This window comes from Phalaenopsis equestris, unplaced genomic scaffold, assembly GCF_001263595.1.
Source record: "Phalaenopsis equestris unplaced genomic scaffold, ASM126359v1 Scaffold000800, whole genome shotgun sequence".
Taxonomy (NCBI): Eukaryota; Viridiplantae; Streptophyta; class Magnoliopsida; order Asparagales; family Orchidaceae; genus Phalaenopsis; species Phalaenopsis equestris.
In genome coordinates, this window is record NW_018165240.1 from 452,425 (window position 1) to 465,356 (window position 12,932).

The 12,932-nt window shown below is 39.5% G+C and overlaps 1 protein-coding gene across 3 annotated transcripts in view; it reads right to left on the reverse strand.

Moving 5' to 3' along the window:
• The window catches only part of LOC110031301 (uncharacterized protein At1g04910), a 45,537-nt gene extending 34,354 nt beyond the window's left edge, over positions 1–11,183 (reverse strand). For 2 of the 3 annotated variants that reach the window (XM_020734443.1, XM_020734440.1), the window contains exon 1: positions 10,717–11,183. The gene's annotated coding sequence lies outside the window, so the exon portion shown is untranslated. Of the gene's footprint in view, positions 1–7,540; positions 7,626–10,716 lie in introns of those variants that run through there. The other variant, XM_020734441.1, reaches the window with a different exon arrangement.
• Positions 11,184–12,932: the final 1,749 nt, after the last annotated feature.

The window sequence follows — 12,932 nt, forward strand, 5'->3', positions numbered from 1 at the left end:
GAGCGAACAAACTGTTGTTCGTGTTCGACTCGTTTACATTTCGAGCTTAAAAATTTGTTCGTGTTCGGCTCGTTAGGCTTAACGAACGAGCCGAACACGAGCTGCTTAACGAGCCGAACACGAGCTGTTCACGAACAACGAGCCAAATTGACAGCCCTAGTTATGTGTGATTGTTGTCTTGAATCTTATGTATAAATAGGACTAATATGTTTGCGTTTCCATTATGTCATGCGTGATTATTGTCTTGAATCTTAGAGTTAGGGCTTGGGAGAGATCACCGAGCACTTGAATTGTAGGTGATGGGGTTAGGGTTTAGAAGAAATCGCATACCTCTCGATTGTAGGTATTTATCATTTATATATTTGGGCTGTGATGTTTTGCGTCAATGAAATAAAATATTTGGTTTGCCCTAATTTTTGTGAAAATTCATCTCTTTTCTATCACAATCACATAATTGTTATCTTTCATTTATATATGGAGGACATTATTTTTCTAATTACTTGTATATCACAACTCAATCTTTACTTTATACATATATTAGGCGTTTACAGCTAGAAATCTACTTTTAAATATAAATTTGATGGCATGCACTATCTTATAGTTTGTGCAATTCACACATAAGTACGAATTATTCTTCCAGTTAATAGTAAGTTATGATGACAGCAAATCTGAAAACAAAGGACGCAATATTAATATAAAATAAAACAATTAAATAAACCCGTCATACGGCCTAATCTCCAGCAAAATAATAAGGCACAACTAAAGATGTTCTACGTAGTGCAACCACTAATCATTAACTGCAGCAAATTAGTATGCCATCTCAAAAGGTAAAACTATGATAAACGAATTCAAGATTTAGTTAGAATTCCAACAAACTCTAAAGATGATATTAGTATAGTGTTGGCGGTACATGTCTATAAATTGTGAGAAAGCTATAATTTTCTTTGTCTCGTTCAAACCCATCTAGCAGAATTTAAAGAATGGCTGGTTACGATAATCAGATGCATTCTCTGCTGGAATTTATGATGGTTCTAAAAAGTTATGCAAGCAATAAAATAATGGGGCCTTTACATATGTCTTTACATATCTCACACCTGAACTTTCATCTTTACACACACAACACTTAAATCTTTAATATCACGTCAAAAAGCACTATTACCACTTTCTAAAGGTGAAATATACATTTTCATGCATAGATTTAAAGTACCAATGTGTTGTGCATGTAAATATGAATGTTTAGGGATAAAAGATTTAAATACATTAGAATCGTGTGCTACATATGTAAATTTCCCTTAAAAAAAATAAACATTTTATTTATTTTTGTGAAGCAGAATAATCTTGATCATCATATTCTTTAGCCATATCAGATTACGCACAGCACGTTTGCCTTCCCCATCACCCAAAATGCTACACTAAGCTCACATCAACCTATCATTGCCTTCAAGAACCACGTATCACGACCTACCATTTGCTATGCTCTAAGCCCATGTGACTGGCTCAAAATCTGATGCCGCAAAATAATGCCCTAACAACCATATGGCACCTACCAAACATGTTCAAACTACTACATCTTAATCTACTTAGAACAGTGCTCGACCTTTCAAATCAGCTCTATTAATCTCCCAAACCAATGATGTGGGATCCCAACATCACTCCAACCTCAACCTTGTATGTCACCTACATGTCTATTCATCTTTGCATACTTGCTACTCCCAGTCAAATGAGCTAAGCCTCTAATTCATGAAGCTTCCCTATCAACTAATTATATGTCACCAACTTCAGGTCATTCCTTTTCAACAAAAGTAGCACAGTCATGAAACGTTCAGATCACTCGCTACTTGTGATCCTAGCACAATCTTAGTTCTCTATCAAGCCTATAACCAACCATAAAGACACTCATGTATTCTAGACATGCATGCAACATCATATACTTCATATCATGATCCTTTTGATAAAATTATTATGAAAAAAAATGATAATAAACCCCACTCTTCTTAGCACAGCACTTATGATCCCTATTTTTCAAAAAATCAAGAGGGCAGATTATATAATCCATACCATGATGATTATCGACCATATCATGATGATCATGCAATCCTCGATATTCTCATCTTAATAAATCATACTACGACAATTGTGCATACTCAAATCAATAATATTATAAGCTTTATCAAGCCTGTCATGATGGTCATGCCCACTCGGATATTTGAAATAATAATCCAAAATCAAACCATTTTGATTGATCTTCTCCTAAATCTCAGCAAGCACCCAATTAACCTATAGGCCTCGTAATGAAATATTAAATGTTAAATTAAAGTGGTTCCTTCAGGATATAAAAAAGCTCAAGTTAGTTCTCTATCTAGTTACTTTGATCTCAATTCCACCGGCCCACTACCTCACCAACCATGTGTGCCTAAGCCCGAGTATAATGATATGACTAATCTTAAGCTTAATCATGTGTTTAAGAATCAGCTTGAGCCGCTACATGTTTCGACAGATTTGACAAGAGATTGATATTGCACACCCAAGACTGAGGAGCTTTTAACCACAATTGTTGCTCTAAAATCTCTACAAATGAAGATATGGGTTATTTACTAGTTAATATTACTCCCTCAACCAGTTGATTGTCTTTCTATAGCTTCCATCCTTAGATTGATCTATTGGTCGTCATTCACAAGGACCCTATCTCTGAAGTATTTATCAATAAATGAGATTGTTACACCGGATGTTACTCAATTTTCTATATTATTATTGGTTCCTTCGTTATTACATATTAACTTTATACTGCCACCAATGTCGTAACTCAAACAAATTTTCATGTAATTTAAACTCATTTCATTCATGATGTATGTCAAAGCCCAAATGGAGGCCTCCAAATTCTCCACATATTGATAAATTACTAATAGTTCCATAGGTTTCTTATAATGGCTGTCTGCCACATCCATAACTTTAACATTATAATGCATGTCTACATCCAACTACAACTCGAGAGGTGCATAAACCAATTCCATCACCACCGCCACTATGACAACCATCTTCCTTCTTTTCAGAAATTTTAGTAAACTGAACATTCTCAATCATCAAAATCTTTCATATATTGGGCTTTAATCATGTGCTAATATAATTTCAGCATGATAAGAACACATATTATTGCTTTTATTTCTTTCTTAAAAATGTTATGCAATTTAGGAATGTTTTATGAGCCCTAAGCTTTATTCAAGACACTCTAGTCATGTATTCAGCATTTTTTATTGATGATTGATTAAATGAAATAGTACAAAATTGAATAAAAATGCCTTCCCATATATGTCTTTTTCTTCCCTCATTTTCCTTTAGCCATCTGCCATGTGTTGATTCCAATATGTTCGCACTACAAATTTGATGCTATGAGAGATTGATGTAGCTATTGTTGATTAAATTTCTATGCTTTCTGTAGGCCTTCAAGAAATAGGGACGACATGATAAATTAACTTAGTAAACAAAACTTTTCTCAACATTGTAGTAAATAATACCAGCATTCATAGATCAAACCTTCACTTTTGCAAGAGAAGAAAATTTGTAACAACAAAAAAGTGCAAAACTTGTCTATCCATGCTGCTTCCGCCTCATTTTTTTCCTCTCTCATTTTTTTTTTTTAAGGAGTCATCAATTTGTTGATTGTCGTATACTTCCTTTGCTGAATAAATCTCTCTTTCGGGTCATATAAATGACCCAGAGAAGAGAGGAACCGAAAAGGACGGATATATGACAAATATGACAGACAAGAAAAAAAAAACAAAATGTGGAGAGCCTACATGCGATAAACCTCGTAAGGATAGATCAAGTATGTCTACCCAAACAAGATCGGGCAGAGACACATTGAACCAACATCCACGAAAGAATATTTACGTAGACTACTCATAACCAGAGACTCAGGTGTATGTCTGTTTTGGGGTCAAGAGCACTCCAAAAGGGACGTGTCCCACTTAGTTAATTACATCTTGGGTGATACCCAAGAAAACTCTCGATAAAATATGTTTCGCTCGTATTATCGTAGACCTAGGAAAGTAGGACATCAAAGGGAGGTTATTCCGTGTGGGAATGTCCATATGCTTCAAATCTCTGGCTAAGTCATTGGGCGGAAAATGAGGTTCTCACATCCCAAACGAGTAGCGGTTTATCGCCATATGATGCCCACGGGATAAACAATAATCATCTCGGCGGGGGTATCCTAATACATCAAAGCTCGTCTGAATCATAAGGGTATAGAACAAATCGTCGTATCTCAAACGGAAGGCAGCTCATTAGCATCAAGTCGTCGAGATGATACCAACAAAGTCAAAGGGAGCGAAAGGGTCTAACGAGGGTAGTCAAAGGAGAGGGAGGAGTAAGGAGCAAAAGGGTATAATGGGGGTAGTCAAAGGAGAGGGAGGAGTAATCCCTAAAAGGTAGAGGTAGTCATGTCAGGGTAACACGAACCCGTCATCCCAAACCACTAAGACCCCAAGTCTACCTTGTCATAAAGGTAGTCGACCCAACACGTCCTGAAATCCCCTGTCAGCAATCCCTGAATTGCGTCGGTAAGCATAATATCAAAAGAATGAAACTCTATCCTATAACTATCGGCTGGAGCTCCAAGAGGTGTGACTTATACCTGCCGAAGTGGCAAGGATACCTCAAGAAAGGAACAAAAGAAGGAGGTTTAACTACAAAGCTGGAAACACACCGAACAAGAGTACTTACACCCCGTCTAGGTCAGGGAGCCTCCTAACACCCTAAGTGTGCTAGTCAACCACCTAACTAGAAAAGGGTACACGGGAGCTCCTCCTCAGGACGAGCAGATATGAATGCAGTTATCTAAAGCAGTTTTTAATTATTGTAGAGACCTTATTAATATGACTTGGGTAATATTCATGCTATGTAAACCATTTTGAAACCAGCCTAAAGCCATGCAGTGAAATAAAAGCAGGTTTTAAAAATCTTGAATCTTTTAATCCTAAATTTTAATTTATCTTGAATGTTTTATTGGGATTTTTTATGTAGAAAATTTATCATATTATGGTCCTTAATGAGCATAGATTATATTTTTCATGGAATCCCGGATGCATGGAAATAAACAATGAAAAGCAATCCAGGCATGTAGTCATGCAAATGCAAATGTAGAAAGTAAAACAAATCAAACAAAATAACAAACAGGTCGGTGTCGTTGGGTCAACAACATATCCCAGAAAAGAAAAAGGCGTTCGGACTCCGCATATACATGTCTGGTTCTAAGTCTATACCAAAATATAAAATTCGAACTTAACGTACGAGACACAAGCTGTCAACCCTGATAGATGTGGCGTTCGCCTCGAAACTCGTGCTCATACCTCCTTTTCAATACAGACTCGGCCTAAGGACTCTATCAAATACATGTGAAAGAGGAAAATAAAAAACTCGACCTACAGAAAGCAAGTGTCAGCAGGGGATAAAGTCATATAACGCATATAATGAGTCGTGTCTTATAAATGGAAAAGCTAAATAGCACCTGCAAGCAAAATGGTCAGAAATCATTACATGTTCCCCTGTAATGGTACCTGTGTGTGTTTGAATAAGTAGGCACAGCTCCCTGTAGAAGAATGCCCTAACACACTGTTATTCATATGCAGCATGCAAGCACACCAAAAAATGTAAAAAAATGTGACGCGTAGCTAGCGCAGGAGCAAGAAAACCAAGCCAATAATAGTCAGAGGCGTCGAAAAGACTAAATAGCATCCTAAACTCTAGCTTACTACACCATCTAACGAGAAAGTGTCATAACCATCGTCTAAGTGAAAAATCAGTCTTCGGGTAAAGTAAGACTTTGATCGGGTCGTTTTACCGGCCCCGTCCTAAAGATCCAAGGAATTTAAAAGGTGTCACCCAATGTGGATTTTGAAAGAATTTGCCTTATATATGGTCTAGTTTGCGACATGCACAATTTTTAAAGTATATTGGATGTAGTAATATATAATAAGTATTTTATTATTTTTTTTTAGTTTTAAAATGAGGGTCATTAAATGTGAGTCTGTAACATGTAAGATGACACAAGTTAGATTTATTTGGATCCTTAGCACAGTCATACTTGTGTCAATTTCGATGACTTAACTCACATTGTTTACCGATATCGATCCTACAAGCAATGCTCGTTAAGGCATCGCAACCGACACAGGAGTCACTCTCCTATCAAGCATGGTTTACAATCCACGCGAGCATACAAAATGAGAATGCAAGCGGTTAGTTCACATAAGTGGTGACAGAGAGTATGTCGTGAATGCAGTGACTCGAAAGGATAGGCGTGTCGTGGAAGCAAGAGCCCAACGAATGGGTGAGTCGTGGAGGCAAGGGCCTAAAGAGGTGCAGAACACAAATGATAGTGATCATGCAAGCTAACACATACAGGAAGCAATACATCATGCAAATAGGTAAACAAGCACATATAAATGCAAAAAGCATATAAGTATGCAAGTGATTGGTCGGCCGAACCGTGGTGGCCGGTAAAACCAAAGTGGTCGATCAGTAGGGTTGAGGAGGTTGTTCAAACCAAATTGAACTGCCAACCGGGTCGGAGCGACCGGTCAAGACGAAGTGAAGTGTGGAATAGGTCGGAGCGACCATTCGACGCAAAATGAGATGGTTATCGGGTCGGTGCGGCCTGTCAAAGCTAAAAGAAATGTCAAACGGGCCAGAGAGGGAACCAAAACAAAGTATGGATTGGGCTGAGGGCGGCTAGTCGAAGCGAAGTAAAATGTCGATCGGACCGAGGGAGGCCGGTCGAGGCAAAATGAAATGTTGACCGAGCCAGGGCGGTCGGTCAAGGTGCAAGTGCAATTACGAGATGAAACATGCAAGTGTGAGGTGCGAGGTGCGAGGTGTGACATGCAGGTGCAAGGTGCGAGGTGCGAGGTGCGAGGTGCGGTGCAAGTGCAACGTGCAAGTATGAAGTGCGGCATGTGAATACGACATGCAAGATGCAAATGCAAACATGCTCGATAGCAAACCAGGCTCGTGTTAATGCCCTCACTTAATTACCTAAAGGCTTGTACACTTGGATATGTGGCGTAGCCGCCTCCTGCTTAAGCGAGGCATGTGGAGAGTTTCTCCCGGAGAATTCTTAGGGAAAACTCTCCATGATGTTGTGAAATGGGCTAGCTACAAAGTTTTTCTCATTTCACAACTCCTCAAGACTTTGCAAAATGAGCCAGCTACAAAACTCTCATTTTGAAAAACCTAACTCCCAATTTCTCCAAGGAAAATTGGAGCATCCAAAGCAAGGGGGGAAGGGACTCCAACCCGTAGGGATTTGTGCTAAGGCACACAGTAAAAAGGGTTCACTCCGCTCTACAAATGGTACTTACCCACGAACGGAAAATTCTAACCTAAAGGCTTGCTCTAGGAAAAACAACTGATCTATCACATAGGCACGCGGTCGGGCTGCCTCACGCAGGCGCGCGCATCCCGTGTGGGCAATCGAACTCACACGGCTAGTTACACTAACCCTAGGGCTAGCTTGATATAAAACTTTCATAAATGAGAATCTCACCACCGCGAAGGTTGTAGACGTCCAACGAAGCCCAAGAAGAAGCTCTCCTCGAGAAGGAATAGAATGTCCACACTTTTCTACGTTACAGTTCTGTCTCTATCCATCGAGGGCGCTAGCGGCATGAAGCTCTTGGACCAAAAGGCCACGCCGCCAAGCAAGAGGAAGCTCACGGCAGAAGGCCGAGGAAAGAGGGCTGCTCAGGTGGCGTATGGCAAGGAGTATGAGAGGGTTAAGGAAGGCGCTGACAAGAGGTTTTAGTGGAGAAACTCACTGGCAGCAAGGACACAGCGGCAAGAGGTATTTTCGGCCAAGGGGGATGGTGGATATAAAGGTCTTCTTTTTGTGTGTGTTTTTTTTTCCACGGTTTGAGTTTGAGGGGGCGGGGATGCAATGTGGTCGGATGCCAGAGGTGGCGTAGGCGACAAATGCGGCATCGACGCGGGATGGAAGTGTGAGGGGCTAGGGCAGAAAGTATCGGGGAACTGTTCACGTGAGAGGAAGAATCGAAGAAGGGGTTACCGGCGTGAGGAAGAGATGTTGGCGAGCTCACTGGCGGCGTCACCGGCCGAGAGGGGAGACAGCGCGAGGGAATGCGATGGAGTTTTCGCGAGAGATTCCTAGTGCACGCTCAAATTCGCGATCGGGAGGGTGAGAGTCTCGGCGGTTTGGCGACGTCGGCGGGGTGCCTTCACCGGCGAGGAGGACAGGCCGACAAGGGATTCACGCGAGGGGGGGTCGGCCGACGGCTAGGGCTTCGTGAAGGAGGGATCAAAGGAGGGAGGGGTTCAGTCCGGTGAGGAAGGCGGCGTAATCGGGAAAAATCTCGTTGCCCGCGTTGGGTAGTTAGGGATTTAATAGGAAATGTCTTTAAAAAAAGGAAAAAATTAATTTCATCTGCATCGATTTGCGTGTTTTCGGCTCATGCACAAAACCATAGCAAATTGGGTGTCTTTTCCGGGTAAAATCAACATTTCAGACGCACTGGAGCAGTATGTTTCGTCATCCAGGGGCATTCAAATAAATTTATTGACAGTCAGGCCAACTTTAAGTTTGATTCGTGTGTGACGCGGAGAATGCAATTCGTCAGTCCAGTCAGAATTATATGACAAGTAAAATGTCGACTGACATTCACTAAAAATGAGGTCAACACATGCGTTATTGAAGTAAAACTGCTAAGAAGGCCTCAAAATAATGTTAATAGGGAGGATGAGCAATGGGATATGGTTTGGATTTGTGGAGATGAAAAAAAAAATCTCAAGGTAAGGGTCAGGCTAGCAATGCAAGGGCCCAAATCTAAAATTCCTAACTCAAACTTTTAGCTTTATGTGTGAAAGATCTAGGTAACCGTAGGGCTTCAAATCACTTATAAAACTTAGTTTAGGATGTCGAAGTATGAATTGGAGGTTTTCATTAATTTTCTAGCATTTTGATATTTTTTTGAGATTTTATAGTAAGGCTAGGTCATGGAAGAACCAAAGCTAGCCGCCAATTTTTAGGTGGATGTATGTCCTTTTTGTGGATGAGTGGATGAGTTTAGGGCTAGAGAAAATTTGAAAAAACTAACATAATTGATAATATAATATACCTTGATTGGATTAGGAGCTTTTCACTATTTCTCAAGCGGTAAAGAGTGGCCTATTGGTCAAGAAATAAAAACGAGTTCTAGTTTGTCCTAGACTTGCTAATCACCTAAAGGTATAATTTACTAAAGTTTTTGTGGGAGATTAGGGTAGGAAATTTATGAAGAGGTAAAAGAACGGTAGAATAAAGCTTTCGCAGTATGAAAAAAAGCAAAAAATTGCATGACAAAATCAACTTATCACTCACCAAAGCAATCGCATGTAGGAGATCACCAAGTCCCCCACCTTGACTCCCAACTCCTTTAAACAACTCCATTTTTCCAATCAATTACAACCCTTTCTTTCATCGAACCAATAAAAAAAATCCAAACAAAAACCCTAAGAAAATTTTAGAAATAAAGGAAAGAAGGAGAGATGGGATGACCCAAAGTTTGATTGGAGGGAAAATACTCACCCCTTTGATTAGCGCTACCCTCATAAAATAAAAAAATAATAATTAACTGCGCGCATTCAAGGGCCCATTTGGGGCAGCTTATATGTGTCGGGGCGTTTTTGAAAATGCCGTGGTACCGTTTGGATCGGGGGTTTTGCCCGCTTATCCGAAAGCGCGGTTCCATTTTTACACTAAATGCAGACCGCGGGTCGAACCCCGCGGTCGATCAGCAGACCGCGTTTCAAGATAAGTTGTTTATCCTGAAACTCACAAGCTACCACAAACGCACCCTTAGGGTATAATATTCACATATAATTTGAAATTTTCAATTCAAATGAAATTTAAATTTCAAATTTTCTACATGAGTCCATTAATATAAGAACATAAATATGGTTTGACAAAAAAAATTTTTGCAATAAACATAAGAAATTCAACTCCTAAATAAATTAGGTTTTACTCATGCTTCTTATGATTGGTCCAGTTGTCTTCCTACTTTGATCATTTATGAACGATCCAGCAGCTTCTTGTGATGCATCATCTTGATCTTCTGACCCCAATGATAAACTTGATATAACGGACATTGATTGGCTACGCTGTAATCCCAATCCCAAGGGTCCAACCAAATTCACCAATAGTTTCGTAAGCCAGTTAGACTTTGATTTAAGAACTGAGAAAGTGATGTCAAATACTTTGATTTATGAAATGAATCATAGATTCATAAATTGAAACACAAATACCAAAAAAGCTCTATCAGAACAAAAATAACCAACATGAATAGAGAAAAAAACCAAAACAAACCGAATAAGATAAATGCATTATTAAGCGCAGGAAAATCTGTACAGATTGTCAATAGAAGTATAGTCCATCCGATGCATTTCATCATAGTAATTATCTTAAGAACATTTTTTTTTTTTCACACGGAATACTATGCTGCTTGTTATCCTACACTTCCATTACAAACTAGTGAAAGAAGAAAACCCCACCTGATAGCTCTGGTATCGGGCCAATCCAACCGCGGCCTACTTTTCTCAGGTTTAGGGTTTAGGGAAAAAACAAAAACAGTGTAACTATTTTCAATTAAAGAATAAACTAGGCGATCGGATTCGAGAAATGGAAGAAAAAATGTCAGCAAGGTTTAGGAAATGAATGCTATGATAGTATACCTAGAGTGAGAAAAATGCAGCAGCAGCGGTGGATCTGAGAAGTAAAAGAGTGGTAAAACTCAGCCGACCACTCTCTCTCTCTCTCATCCCACGATCCCGACCTCTTTCTCCGCCTATCTTTCAACCGCCTCTGTTTCTTTTGTAAAGAAGAAGAAAAGCGCACTCACGGCAGAAATACACTGAAGAAGAAGGTGGTCTTCCTCGCAAGTTTCTTCTCACTTCTCTGCTCTGGCGTATTTAGGGCTTAGGGTAGAGCAGAAATGGGGAAGCAGATGGTTAGATTGAGAAGTTCGATCGATCGAAGTAGATGGCGCCGATTGAGGAAGATCGGTCGCCGCTGCGAGGGATGAGGGGCGGCGAAGTGGATGGCGCTGACAGCTGCGTTTTGGGAGATTTTCCGGCGCTGTGAAGTACGCAAAAGTTGACTCCAAACGGACAGTCGGCTTGCGGGAAAAATATTATATGAAAACTCGTGTTTAGATTACAATAGCCACAAATATTTTGCTGTCTTGTAGAAATATTTTATCTATGTTATCTATAAAAAATGAATAATTATTCGAATATTATATGATATTCAATTATTTTACGGTGTTATTGAAATATTCATTTGCGTTACTTGATTTGGGGCTGAGGTGTTATTGAAATATTCCCCCATATTACTTGATTTGGGGCTGTGTTATCTTTCCATGGGTGGGGTGATTTGTGTGTGTGTGTGTGTGTGTGTGTGTGTGTGTGTGTGTGTGATGTTTAGACGCTCGTATAATATGAAAAAGATAATGTGAGTTGCACGAAGATTTAAGAATTAATAGATTTAAACTAAATTTGAGTTTAAGAAGTATATCTCTTTTGGATTTTTTTATTATTATTTTAAGAACTAGCAAATATGTATTAATATTGGAGGAGGGAGCTCAAGCCACAAAAGAAACATAATTATTATTATTGAAATTAAAATCGATTACGGCGACGACTCTTCAACATAAAATAAATGATAACAAACACAAAACAGGTGATGCATAAACAAACACCTCGAAAGTGTATCCCTAGGGCAGTGGAGGTTGTACTGGTGGATTTGGAGGCTTGGGACAGAGAGAGCGGCGGAAGGGGTAGAAAGGTGTTGTGGAGGAGGGAGGCAGTAGGTTAGGGTGGCGGGAAGGTTTATTGAGGGACTGGAAGGTAGGATAGAAGGGGGACAGCATGCTGGGAAGGTGGGACAACAACTAGAAAGGCTTATCGGCACTCTAGGAGGGTGCAGAGTGAGCGGGGAAGCGCATACAACAATGGAAAAGTACGTAGGAGTGTAGCTGGTGAGGGAAAACTGCAGCTAGAGGAACTGACACAAGCTGACAGTTAAGAGGAGGAGAAGGTAAGGGTTGAGAAGGTGAAAGAGAAGAATAACCCACCACCTTAGAGTCTGATACAGCCGGAGCACCACCACCTTCTCATATACAGCCTTAGAACAGGGAGAACAACTTCAAAAAGGAATTTGAAAACAACATACAACAACAAAACTAACACTAACTTTGAAAACAACAAATAAATAGCTTATACATGATGGAAAACAACAAATAAATAGCTTATACATGATGGAAAAGCAAAAAAGGAAGGGAGAGAGGAGCGGCCCCAGGGCGCTCGGCCTAGAATCACCCTAGATCGACCTTCAATTGGATAGGGCGAGCCAGTCAACTGCTCCTGCAAGTCCGGGAGTCTTTTATACCCATGCGCGCACACACATAAATATGATTATACATAATTTGTTTACTTATTTTCCTTAATCTAGCCCACATGTCGAAGTGACTAAGGGTCTGTTTGGGGCTAGTGCAGATTTGGTGATAATTCACTAATAAGCAGCTGATCTAGATGAGATATTGATCAGTAGTTGATCCCGATAAGTTAGATGTCTCTTTGATTTGTGTGTTTGGAGAACAACTGATTTGCAGTTGTTTCTATATAAATGAGCATTCTGCCTCTATACAATAATGATGTTTACGACAGAATTTTTATAGCTATAAATTAGATACTTTAGAAGCAAATAACCACTTATTAACACTACAAAAAAAACGATATACACCTCACTCAATAGAGAGTGCGCACATTACTAAAAAAAGGAAAAAATAATTGATATATAACTATTTGATTTAATATATAGTAAATTAATATTCATAAAACTATTTATAAATAGATATATATATATATATATATATATATATATATATATA